Source organism: Cibotium barometz, chromosome 13 (genome assembly GCF_041138505.1).
Source record: "Cibotium barometz isolate CiBa-2024 chromosome 13, ASM4113850v1, whole genome shotgun sequence".
Lineage (NCBI taxonomy): Eukaryota > Viridiplantae > Streptophyta > Polypodiopsida > Cyatheales > Cibotiaceae > Cibotium > Cibotium barometz.
In genome coordinates, this window is record NC_141058.1 from 6,281,788 (window position 1) to 6,293,083 (window position 11,296).

An 11,296-nucleotide genomic window follows, 5' to 3' on the forward strand; every position below is an offset into this window, starting at 1 on the left:
AGGCGATAGATTCCTCAAAGGTCCTCTATTGAAGCTTCTAGACATCAGTGTTCACCCCATGGAAACCAAGGCATCGGCCCCAAGGTGCTGAGACATCCCCAGGTCCTACCAAGCACTTCGCATGGCGGTAGACACTTCATGTCACAATTCACCTTGTATATATATTTTTGTAGGGTATATTTTCATAAATTTTTATTACTCGTAGCACCTAGCTCATATCTAAGAGATAACTACCACTAGGGATAACTAATATACCTTGAAGACATAAGTACTTGGCATACTCCCTTGGTATATATCCTACACTGTCTTTGGATAGACATATCTTTTACTAAGTCTTCTAAGACTCTAGAATTCACTCACCGTATTTTAACTACAAATCAAAAACTCAAACCAGCCAATATTGTGTACATGCAAACCATATATTCGAAAGATAAGAGCACTTAAAGAAATAAAGATTAAGATTTGCATACACCTGTTGTAGTGCCCTGTTGATGTTGTTCGTTTGCATTGAGGCATTGCTGATTTTGGTGCAGATTGTTCCTCCTTGATCTTTGTAGGCGTAGCATGTCTCCCCCCTTCCTAATTTGTGTGCAAGGTAGGTGGACTAGTGGGGCATGTTTGATGCTCTTGTTTTAGCGAGGATCTCTGCAAAATTTTTATTAACAAACACAAAAAAAGAAAAGAAAAAAATAAAATTTACCATTGGTGCCAAACACCGAATATAGCCGAGGGGAAAAAACCCAATGGGAGAAAAGTGCCCTGGCTTGTCGATCTTATTGTGGAGTCGTTTGAACTTACCCTTGCGTTGGTGGTGGATCCGTGTCAAAAAGAACATAATTCTCAAAAGGCATAAGGAACCACACTATTCAAACATTGATTTACCAAAGAGCTTCATTTGTAGTGTTAATGCCTTATCTTTGGTTTTAGGTATGTCCTTCTTGGGTGGGAATTTTATCAATTGTCTTGGAATTTGAGCAAGATAAGAGGATTTAGGCATTGAAATGCTAGAATCTATGCTCAAATGAGACTCCTTTGGACTTGTCTTAGGTACACCAGTTGATGGTTGAATCATGTAACAAGGAGAAATCGGGACAATAGGTGTTTCAATACATGTTTTAGGAAGATCAACACAAGTAGTTTTGTAGGTGCTATCACAGCCACCTTTCCTATCTTGAAGAGTTTGTGTTTATTTCTTTTGTACCCACTGATATGGAAAATCAAGGGTGGCTCTTGGAACCTTTTTGAAACATTCTTTTACCCCTGTCAAAGCATGGCATTTTGGAAGCCAAATTGCTGTTGCACCCTCATAATAGCCTTGTGCTTTGAGCACCTGTTTTGGGACCCATCGAGTAACAATCCGAGGTTCGGGCTTGGAAATGATGTGCTTCTTAAGAGGCTTAGCAACTGGACTAGATGGTACAAGTTTGTACGCATCTTTGGGTAGCCACATTGATAATTCCTTCATGCCCGGCCTTCTTTGAGCAGCAACTAGAGTAGTTGGAACATGCCAGCCATGGCCCTCACTTGAGTACTCATCAATTATCCACATCATTTGTTTTGGAGCTTGTGTCTCTTTCTTATCAGCATCATTAACAAATTTGAGTGTTAAATTCTCAACTGAGACTTCCTCGACATGCATAGCTGTTGTGGATGCATTCCTATAGTACAAATCATCTCGAAGGTTATGTGGTTGTACCATTCGTATAGGAACAATATCATATCCATCTGAGTCACAGAATTGAATTGGCTTCGGTAAAGCACATGTCGATAATGTTGCAAGGACATGACTCCATTCTAATGGATCAATTAAATGCTCAGGGAAGGGTTGTGGAATGTATGCCTCGTCAGATACACTTCGATTACCCTTAAGTCTCTCAGTGTTGAAATCCCTACATGAGGCTCCGCACATCCATAGATCTTCTCGCCCCTCTGATAATGTAACTCTTGAGCCCTCAGATGAAGCAGAATCAAACTCATCTATTGGAGACCTTGTTACATCACGATATGAGTGATTCCTTAGGTTGACCCTTGTGATGACAGAATCATGTCGGAGGTACAAGTAATTGTATCCCCAATCTTGAATCATTTTAAATTGTCGCATGAATGGTCTACCCAATATCACTTCGTAGTTTGGATGCTTTCCAAAATCCACTACTGCAAAGGTATGCTCATATTCAATCCCACATGTGGTGACCAATATGTTCTCAAGCAGCCCAAGGGGATGTTCTAAGCTTCCATCTGCTAGCTGCAAGCGCATCCTTGTACTCCTAATAGCTGGCTTGCCCCACTTTTCCCAAATGGACCTTGTCACAATGCCCACTCCTGCGCCACTATCAAGTATTGCAGTTGAAGATACTTTTCGCACTTCTAATGGGAGGGTAGCATTTCCCTGATCGTCCTCACAAAATTTTCCAACTTTGTTGATAGGAACTGGCATTACATGCTTTGTCTCAGGATGTATAGTACACTCATGGTGACCCTTTTGTAGCAATACCTGCTCCGACAAACATGTGGCAATATCATTCCACAACTCAGGTTTAAGCTTTATCAATTCAAGCAAAGGTAAGGTACAAGCCACTGGTGCTGACAAAATAGCCTGCACCATACTCATATCTTTCTCCTTTGTCAACCTTTTATGCATGGAGGGTATCCTCAAGGTTTGAGAACAGTTCTCATATTCTCCCAGATAGGACGGTAAGGTTTTCATTGTATGCTTACTTCTAGGAGAAACCATTGTTTGACCTTCCTCCTGGATGCTTGGGCGTCCAAAGTTGTTTTCCTTGTCTCTGGTAAAATCCACCTCAGAGAATGGAGGCGAACTAATAGAAGACATGTTCTCATTAATTTTCTCAGTTACTGCGGCCCACATTTCATTTGCCATGTCCTCATTAACATCAATAATTTCATCATTGCATGGGAAGACAAGGCTGGGTGATGGCAGAATTTCTTCTTTCAATGGAGTGTCAATTGGTGCAGACCTTTCGCTCTGAGCTTGTGAAATGAGCTCACTTTTCATTTCCCGACTTGATGACACTTCTGGTATAGTTTCTAATGTTGGCTTAAGAGAGGTTGGGCCCCGAGGAATAGGTGGTGGTGGTCCCTCAAGTATCGACTGAGCTTCCCTAATGATTTGCTGATGTACAGCTAGATTGATCTTCTCCTCACGAGGGTTTGGGTATTCTTGAAGCTTTTTGGGTAGCTCAGATAAGGCTGCAATGCGACTTCTATGAGCATCAATGATGGCCTCTAGAGTCTCATTCACTTTATCCACAAAAACAGAACCCCCAGAACTATCCTCAGTCGTACTAGCCTCATCTTGTTTAGCACTAGGCCCAGGTTGAGGTTGATGTTCCTCATGCACTTCTTGGGATGTAAAAGTTTTATCCCGTATGTTTTGTTTAGAGGTCTCCTGAGAACTAGAAGTGGATGCACTTTTAGTTTGCTTGTTCCGGTTCTTCTTCCTCCTAGTGGTCTTTTTTCTACTAAACTGTAGGGTTTTGTCCACTAGATTTGTCTTTGCGTCCCTAGTTCGAGGTGTCTCATCAGTTTGCATTTCTGCATTTCGTGTTTGTGATCTAGTCATGACTCTAAGTGGCACGACATCCTCATTCTCAGATGAAGGTGGTGATGGAATTGCCCCTACAAGGTTAAGTGAAACCTTTGGTTGAGAGGTGCCTTCCTCATGTGGTTTCAACAGACAATCCTTTGGGAAGTGTTCGACACAACACCCCAGACAATATCTTTCTATTGGTGGAAACTGTTGCACTGTTGTATTGGACCTAGATGCTTGCCTTGAGCGATGTGGACAATCACGAGCCCAATGGGGTTCTCCACACTCATAACAGGGGCCCATTGGTTTGGCCTCTACTTTCCTTGGCTGCCATTGACCTGAGGGGCCTGGAGTCCTAGGTTGGTAGCCACCTAGCAACATTAAAGAGTTTTGTTCCCCTGGTTGAGTCTCCAGTGCTGGGCTTGGGTATGCGGGACTTTCAAAGATATTTTCTTTGGATGAATATGATACATATTCTTCCTCCACATATCCTGGGTTTACCAATTCTCTACACATATTTGAATTGTCGTAGTCGACAACCCTCACAAGAGCAGTCCCTGGAGCAGGAGGTTGAGCACCAAGAACAGGTCGTGCTTGTTCTTGTGTCATCGGTGGTTTACGTTCAAAACTAGTATACTGTTGATACATTTGTGGAGCCACTCCACCCCTCGGTTGCTCACGTTCCTGTCTCATTCTCGCAATGCGAGTACAATCCTGTGTGGTATGAGTAAAGTTCCAAGCACAGGCTTGGCACCACTTTTTCGTGGGTTGGTTTGTGACTAGAGGAGAAAAGGTATTACAGTCCTCTGTTTTATGGTCACCGCCACATGCTCCACAAAGATGAGGACCTGTAGGAAGCACACTCCTCATTCTCTGCTGCTGTTGTTGTGGCTGCATGGGTGGACGATAGGTCTGTCCCAATCTCCGTAGTACTAGGTTAGCTATCTGGTCTGGATTTACTAGCGCGCTAGACCCTGAACTTTGGTCATCACCCCACTGATTTCTAGGTTTCACCTCAGGGCCAGAACCATCTTGGAACTTGAAGTTATCGGTGAAATCCATAGCATCATGGCAACACTCATTGAAACTTGTATGTTTCTTCGCATAGAGATGTGTATGCAGTGTCGAATTTTTGAGGCCTTTTAAGAAGAGAGAAATTAATCGACTTTGGGCGGGCTTCTCATCTTCTGGGCAACGATTAATGTACTGCTTCATTCTATTTACACAGTCTCTAACACTCTCATTCTCTCCTTGCTTGAAAGAGTAGATGTGTGCTACCGTGTCATGTTGAATTCCCATCAAGGAAAAAGCTGCAATGAATCTCTCTTCCAAAACTCGTAAAGAAGTTTTGTCTGAAGCCTCTAATGCCTGAAACCAAGCAAGGGCTTTTCCTTCAAGAGTGAGTCCAAACCCTTCTATTTGAGTATGCTTATCAGCAACTTGCTCAGCTCGAACTGCTTGCCTAAAAGCTGCTACATGGTCGTATGGATCTCCCGACCCTTCATATTTTTTTACCAATTTCTGAAGAGTTGATGGCCTTACTTGCTGTGAATACTCATCATAGGGCCTACGGCCTCTCACTCTCAGTGGAAATTGTTCCTCTCTTTGGAAAGATGGTCCACATGTTTCCAAAATTGGTGTGGGTGCTCTATTACCAGCCTCACCAAACCCCTTCAAAGATCTTGTCACCCTCATTTCAGGAGGTGCACTTATAGGAGGCCGAGTTGGCTCCCTTCTCATCCGATTGTCATTGTGGGAAAGATGTTGTTGTGGTGTGACCTGTGGTCGCACATTTGGTGTAGGACGATATCGTGGTGCTAGAGTTGGGCTACTAGCAGAGGTCCACTTAGATGTTGAAGGTCCCTCTCTAGTGAACTCTCGTAGGGGAGGAGCAACAGTTTCTCCAAGAAAGGCTGTCTCTCCTGGTTTGGCTGTATGTGTTGAGAACACTTCCATAAATAATGGTTGACCTTTCCACGTGAGTTCCCTAATCTCTTTCCAATCTAACGTTCGATATTCATTGGCCCATTTATCAACTATTCTGTTCATGTGTCCTGCACACTTCTCAACTACCACTACATAAGCTAGAGGAAGATCCAGCTCTGGCGATTTTGTTGTGGCATAGTATCCCTCTAACGAATCCTTATAGACCTCTTGAAGTGGGTCATCCTGTAAGACCTTTGTCACAGGAATTTGTCGTACAAACTCCCATTGGCTTTCAGCCCCCTGATCCATTTTACACTTGCCTTTCCTATCCCTTTCCAAATTTAGATCTACAAGAAGTAAATCATCTATGGACGGCTTTGAGGACTGGGCATTGGATGGTCCAGGCATGTCCGGCTCGATAAGCCAGTCATCTCTAGACTCTTTTGCTCTGGAAAGTTGTGAATAGTCTAACAACTCAGTTTTAGAGAGCTCCCCTAATTTGTCTACCTTTTCTGGATGGTAGGTGACTTCGTAGCGAACACCATCTCCACCCATGTACATGTTACCCTGGTCATTGACTAGAGGTGCTCTATCAAGTTCTGAGAATATGTCGGCGATCTTAACCAGATACCTTTGTTGTGGGTCCCTAAAGATCGCAGCTCCTTGAGCATTTGTGTAGACATATTGGAGTCTCACATTGAATGTTAACCCCATGGTATCGGCTTCAAATGGATTAAAGGATCATGTGGGTGTCCTATTTTGGGCTAAGGGATAACTATTTGTCGGCTCTAGATTGCCCATGGACAATGAACTAGTTGTTCTGGAGGAAAGGGTATCGGATTGGGATTCAGAAAGGGTTTCGGCAATATCTGCCAAATTTCCTATCGATTGGGTCCCACTTTCTTGTGTAGGTACTCGAGAAGGTGCCCTAGACTCTACAAGACGTCCCGACCGCAAGTGCATAAGGTCAAATTTTGTTGGTTTTTTTGGGTTTTTATTTGTTTTTGTTTTGGTTTTGGTTTTTGTGTTTTGTTTTGTTTTTTTTTTTTGGGTTTTGTTTTGTTTTGTTTTTGTCCCTTTTTTAATAACAAAAAGTTAAAAAAAATGCAAATCACTCTAATTATGCTAAAAATTACAGAAATAAAAAAATAAAAAATATGCAAACAATATGGACTCCTAAAAAAATAATTTAAATTTTTTTTATTTTTATTATTTTTCTTTTTTTTAAATTTCTTTTTCTCAATTTAATTATTTTTCTTTTTTTTATTCTTTTTTTCTTTTTCTTTTCTTTTTTTAATCTCTTTTTTTTCTTTTTTTAATCTCTTTTTTTTTCTTTTTTTAATCTCTTTTTTTCTTTTTTTTTCTTTTTTTATAAAAAAAATATTATTTTTTTTTGTTTTTTAATTTAAAAATACAAAAAAAACATGAAAAAATAATAAAAAAAAAATAAAAAATGGAAAATCCACTAACCTTATCCGCCTCGCCGTTCGCCGGATTTCTCGCTTGGCGCGCCGACTGCCAGTCGACTCCAGCTGCTTCTGCTTACGCGTTCACCCTGCTGCTGCGCCTCCTCAGTAGCCGCCCACTACCATCGCTTGCGCCCTTCGCTAGCCATCGCAGTCGACAGCCTTGCTTTCCACATGGCCGTCCTCGCCCGTCTTTCTCTGCCCGCCCGGCCTTCGCTGCTCTGCAGCTCCCTTTCCGTCAGCTTCTCCGCCTCTTGCCGGTCGCCTCCACAATGCTGCGTTTCAACGCCAAGTCAGGCTCGCCGGCCGCCTTCTCTTCGACAGCCTCCTCTTCTGCTGCAGTCCGCGGCTCTCTCCAGCAGCCCGCCGCCTTCTTTACACAGCGTGCACGCCTTCTTGACAAGGAAGATCCGCCTCCCGTCTCCTGCAAGCAAAAGTGTGCGTAGGCAAGCGTCGGACCATCCAGCTACTCCGAGCTCTTCAAGAGCGCCTGCCCCACGGCATACAGCTACGCGTACGACGACCCCTCCAGCACCTTCACCTGCAGCCTTCGTTTGTTTGTTTGTTTTTTTTTTTAATCCTTCGCCGCCTTCTTTACACAGCGTTCACGCCGGCTGCAAAGCCTTAGTATAACTATATATATATATATATATATATATATATATATATATATATATAGTTTTCTTTGCTCGCTTATGCCCACACTGGCGGCCGCCTGCACCACTTGTTGTAAAAGAAATGATTATATAAATATATATTTGTTTTTATTTTGAAAAAGCAGTCTGCTCTGCAGGTTTGATGCAGCCCTTGTCCTCTAATGTTTGATGCAGCCTACAAATATATATATATATATATATATAGATTTATAAGTTCTTTCTTAGGGCCACCCTTGGTTGCCCGTTTCTTTCAAGCAAATCGGTTTCTTTCAAGCAAATCGGTTAGTCATGCTGCAATAGATAAATATTCCTCATTTTTTCCTCGAGCACGCTTGATGCGTTGGCTCCCCACACAATAACAACACAAAACAAAAGGAAGGTCGCCTCCAACACTTCCTATCTCTCTTCTTTCTTGCTTGGGAGTCAATGGGGCTTGCATAAGCTATGGGAGAGCTTAGCAACGCACCTCTTTTCTTTTTATTTATTTATACTAATTACATGTTAACGAAAAGCATGAAAGAATGAAATGACAAAAAACAATGAAGGTAAGCATAATGAACGGTACTTGAAAAAACATAAAAGCAATGAAACATAAAAAAACAATGCGGGAGAAACCTCAACCGCTCAATGGTTAACCTTATCCACTCACACCGGGATCACACACCCAAACTTAACCTAATCACTCAATGGTTTTGCAACCAAAAGAGGAAATAGTGGTGGTTTCCACACACTCTCAACCGGATTTGAGTCTTCTCCCCGGCAGCGGCGCCAATGGAGAGACGGAAAACTCTCTCACTTGTAGTAAGAGTAGCACGATCCACGTGTAGCTCAATCCAATGGGATTTGCATCCCTGTCGGAGCTAGGGATTCGACCCGTACCGGTGCACAAGAGCTTATCCACAAATGGAGAGAATGCTCATGGCTACCATCACTTGACACTAGACTAAGCATACACACAAGATCAACTTGTCCTCATTCCTACACACCCCTTCATTCACAAATACAAGCAAGAGGAATACAATCACTATGCACTCAAGCAAAGAGAAAGACCTCACTCCACTCCTATCTTCCTACAAGCATGCACACATTCAAGCATCAAGCTTCTATGAAAGCTTCAAATCAATCCATGTACTCAAAAATGAAATACTAAAAGCATGCATAAGAGTAAAATGATTAGAGAAGAGGATGAGAAAGACTCATGACATTGCTAATGATTCAATGAAGAGATTTACCTCATACAATAATGTAGATGGGGTGAGAGAAGAGTCTTCACCTCTATGGAGAAGAGGGAGAGTAGGTCTCTCAAAGGAGCTCTTGCATGAACTAAGCCCAAAGTGTATAAAGCTCTCAAATGAGCCACCTTTTATACAAAAATTCTAGGACTCCCATAAGTCCCCATGTGGGATTATTATCAAACCCTCTCCCACATTCATCTACAAAGTGGAACTCTTTTCAAGAGCCCTAAGTATCGTTTTTGTTGCATCCTGGTATTGATCTTCATTTGCAAGCAACAGATGCCATAGGTATGCTGAGGAAGGAATGAATGGAATACTTGATTATATTCCTGGGTACTATGGGCTAGGAACTATTGAAAAGGCCCCTGAGTAAGCAGATGGTGAGCGTTCTGGTTGCCAATGATGCCATAGGTACGCCGAGGAAGGAATGATTGGAAATTGGACTTGGAACTGGAATATTGAGGATTGTGATGGAAACACTATGGTTTTATTGCAATGCTGTTTTGGAGATAGTTGAGTGTAAGAGAAAAGGCAATTTCATATTGGGTGCGTAAGTGGTGTGTCTCTTTAAGTTTTGCATGAGAGCTGATTAGGGGGCCTGGGAACTCTTTTCCCTGGTACCTGGGACAAAACATAAGCAAATTTTTATAATGGATCCTATCAATACAGTGGTTGGGTAGTTGGCTAACCCATGGGATTGGATGGGGTTAGGCTGGACTGATGGATTCCTATAATAAAATTTAATTCTGTTCAAGTTACGATTATTGAAGTAAGTCACAGGATAATCCTTGTTCTATGGAAAAGGATCAACGGCTGTGCCTCTTGATGGGGAAAAAAACGTTGGTCTCTATGAACCAAGTGCAAGTTCCTCCTTTGATTAGGCCATGTGACCTGCGGGTTCGGTCGAAATTCAAAGGTTAGTTAAGGCCCTTGACTACGTTAGAAGATTTTCTCCTAGAGGAATCGCCTATGCTTTCTAGGCGAGAGAAGTGTTTGTTCCGGGTTCAGTTTTGGATGAGCCACCGGATTAGTCTCTTGTCCGAACATTCATGGGTGAGGCCCCGAGTGGGAAGCCTTGCCCTGCACAAGAGGTTGCTACTTCCGCTGCTAGCACTCCGGAATTCGACGCGCAGAGAGGCAGGGATCCCACACCCTATTCATGTGGTGATATTAATGGAATGAGGATGAAGAGAAATTAGTATTACTTCAGCTAACCTTATCAATTCCTATTCATGTGGCAACATTAGGTGGAATGAGGACGACGAGAAATTTATTATGGAGATAGATAAAGACAATCTTCGATATTACACCTCAAACCAAAGCTTAGCCTTGATTATGAAAAGTTCAAATTTTGTAAAGAAATATAGGATTCGTGGTAGAAGCATCTTTACCTTGGATGAATACTTAGCCAGGCCTAACCATCCGAGTCTAAATCTTCCCCACAGAAAATTTGTAACTATAGGCCAATATCGTTATTTGTAACGCTTTGTATCTGAGGGGATTAAGACATCTCCTAGGAAAGTAATAAACTTGGAAGAAATAAAAGAAGCATTTTCTTATCTTCAAAATGTTTTGTTACTTAATTGCTATAAAAATTTTGATACACAAAGAGTCTTCTCTTTTAAAAGAAATCATGAGGCACGGATATTAAGCATAGAATGTTATACTAGTAGAGGCATTGGATAATGATGCCAAAGAAGCACTCCATAGATCACAATTAGGGCTGTTCTCAAGGAGAAGAAAATAATATTGGAGAAGTAGTTTTTAATTGAACTAATTCTATGAACAAGTAATTTGACATAGCAGGGTATAACGACCATAACAAGGTGGCCCTTACATGGCTTAGATGACCAATATTGCTTGAAATAGTTGGAGAAATCATATTGAGTCCAACCATCTAAATCAAGGTCAACTCAAATGGGAAGATATGAAGGCTTACCTTCAATATAGATTTTGTCTTCTAGGATTTCAGGAGAAGAAGATGAATGAATTTGTGGAATTATCTCAGTGTTGAAGTATACCATTAGTATTATGTGTTGATATTTCAAGCTCAACATGAGCTGACACTCATGAGGCGCCTGCATGATCGTTCGACATTTATATCACTAGCGAGTTTGGTAGCTGGCAGCACCGACATATCTTCACCAAAGATTCTACAGCTAGACTACACCAACTAGTCCACATGTACCCACTCCTCTTAGGAATGTTCACATTATGGACCGCTTGTATATCCTCTATTATGTGTGTTAGTCACTTTATCTTCTTTGTAGACCTCTTTTGTTGTGTGAAAAAGAAGAAGAATTTTCAGTCTCTCACCTTGTGTGCTCTCTTCTAGGGTTGTGTGCTCACCTTGTGTGCTCTCACCTTGTGTGCTCTCTTCTAGGGTTTGTGTGAGTGTGTGTGTGCTTGCAAGAGCTCAAGCTCTCTTCTCCCCTGTATCTTTTCATGGTATCAGAGCCTGGT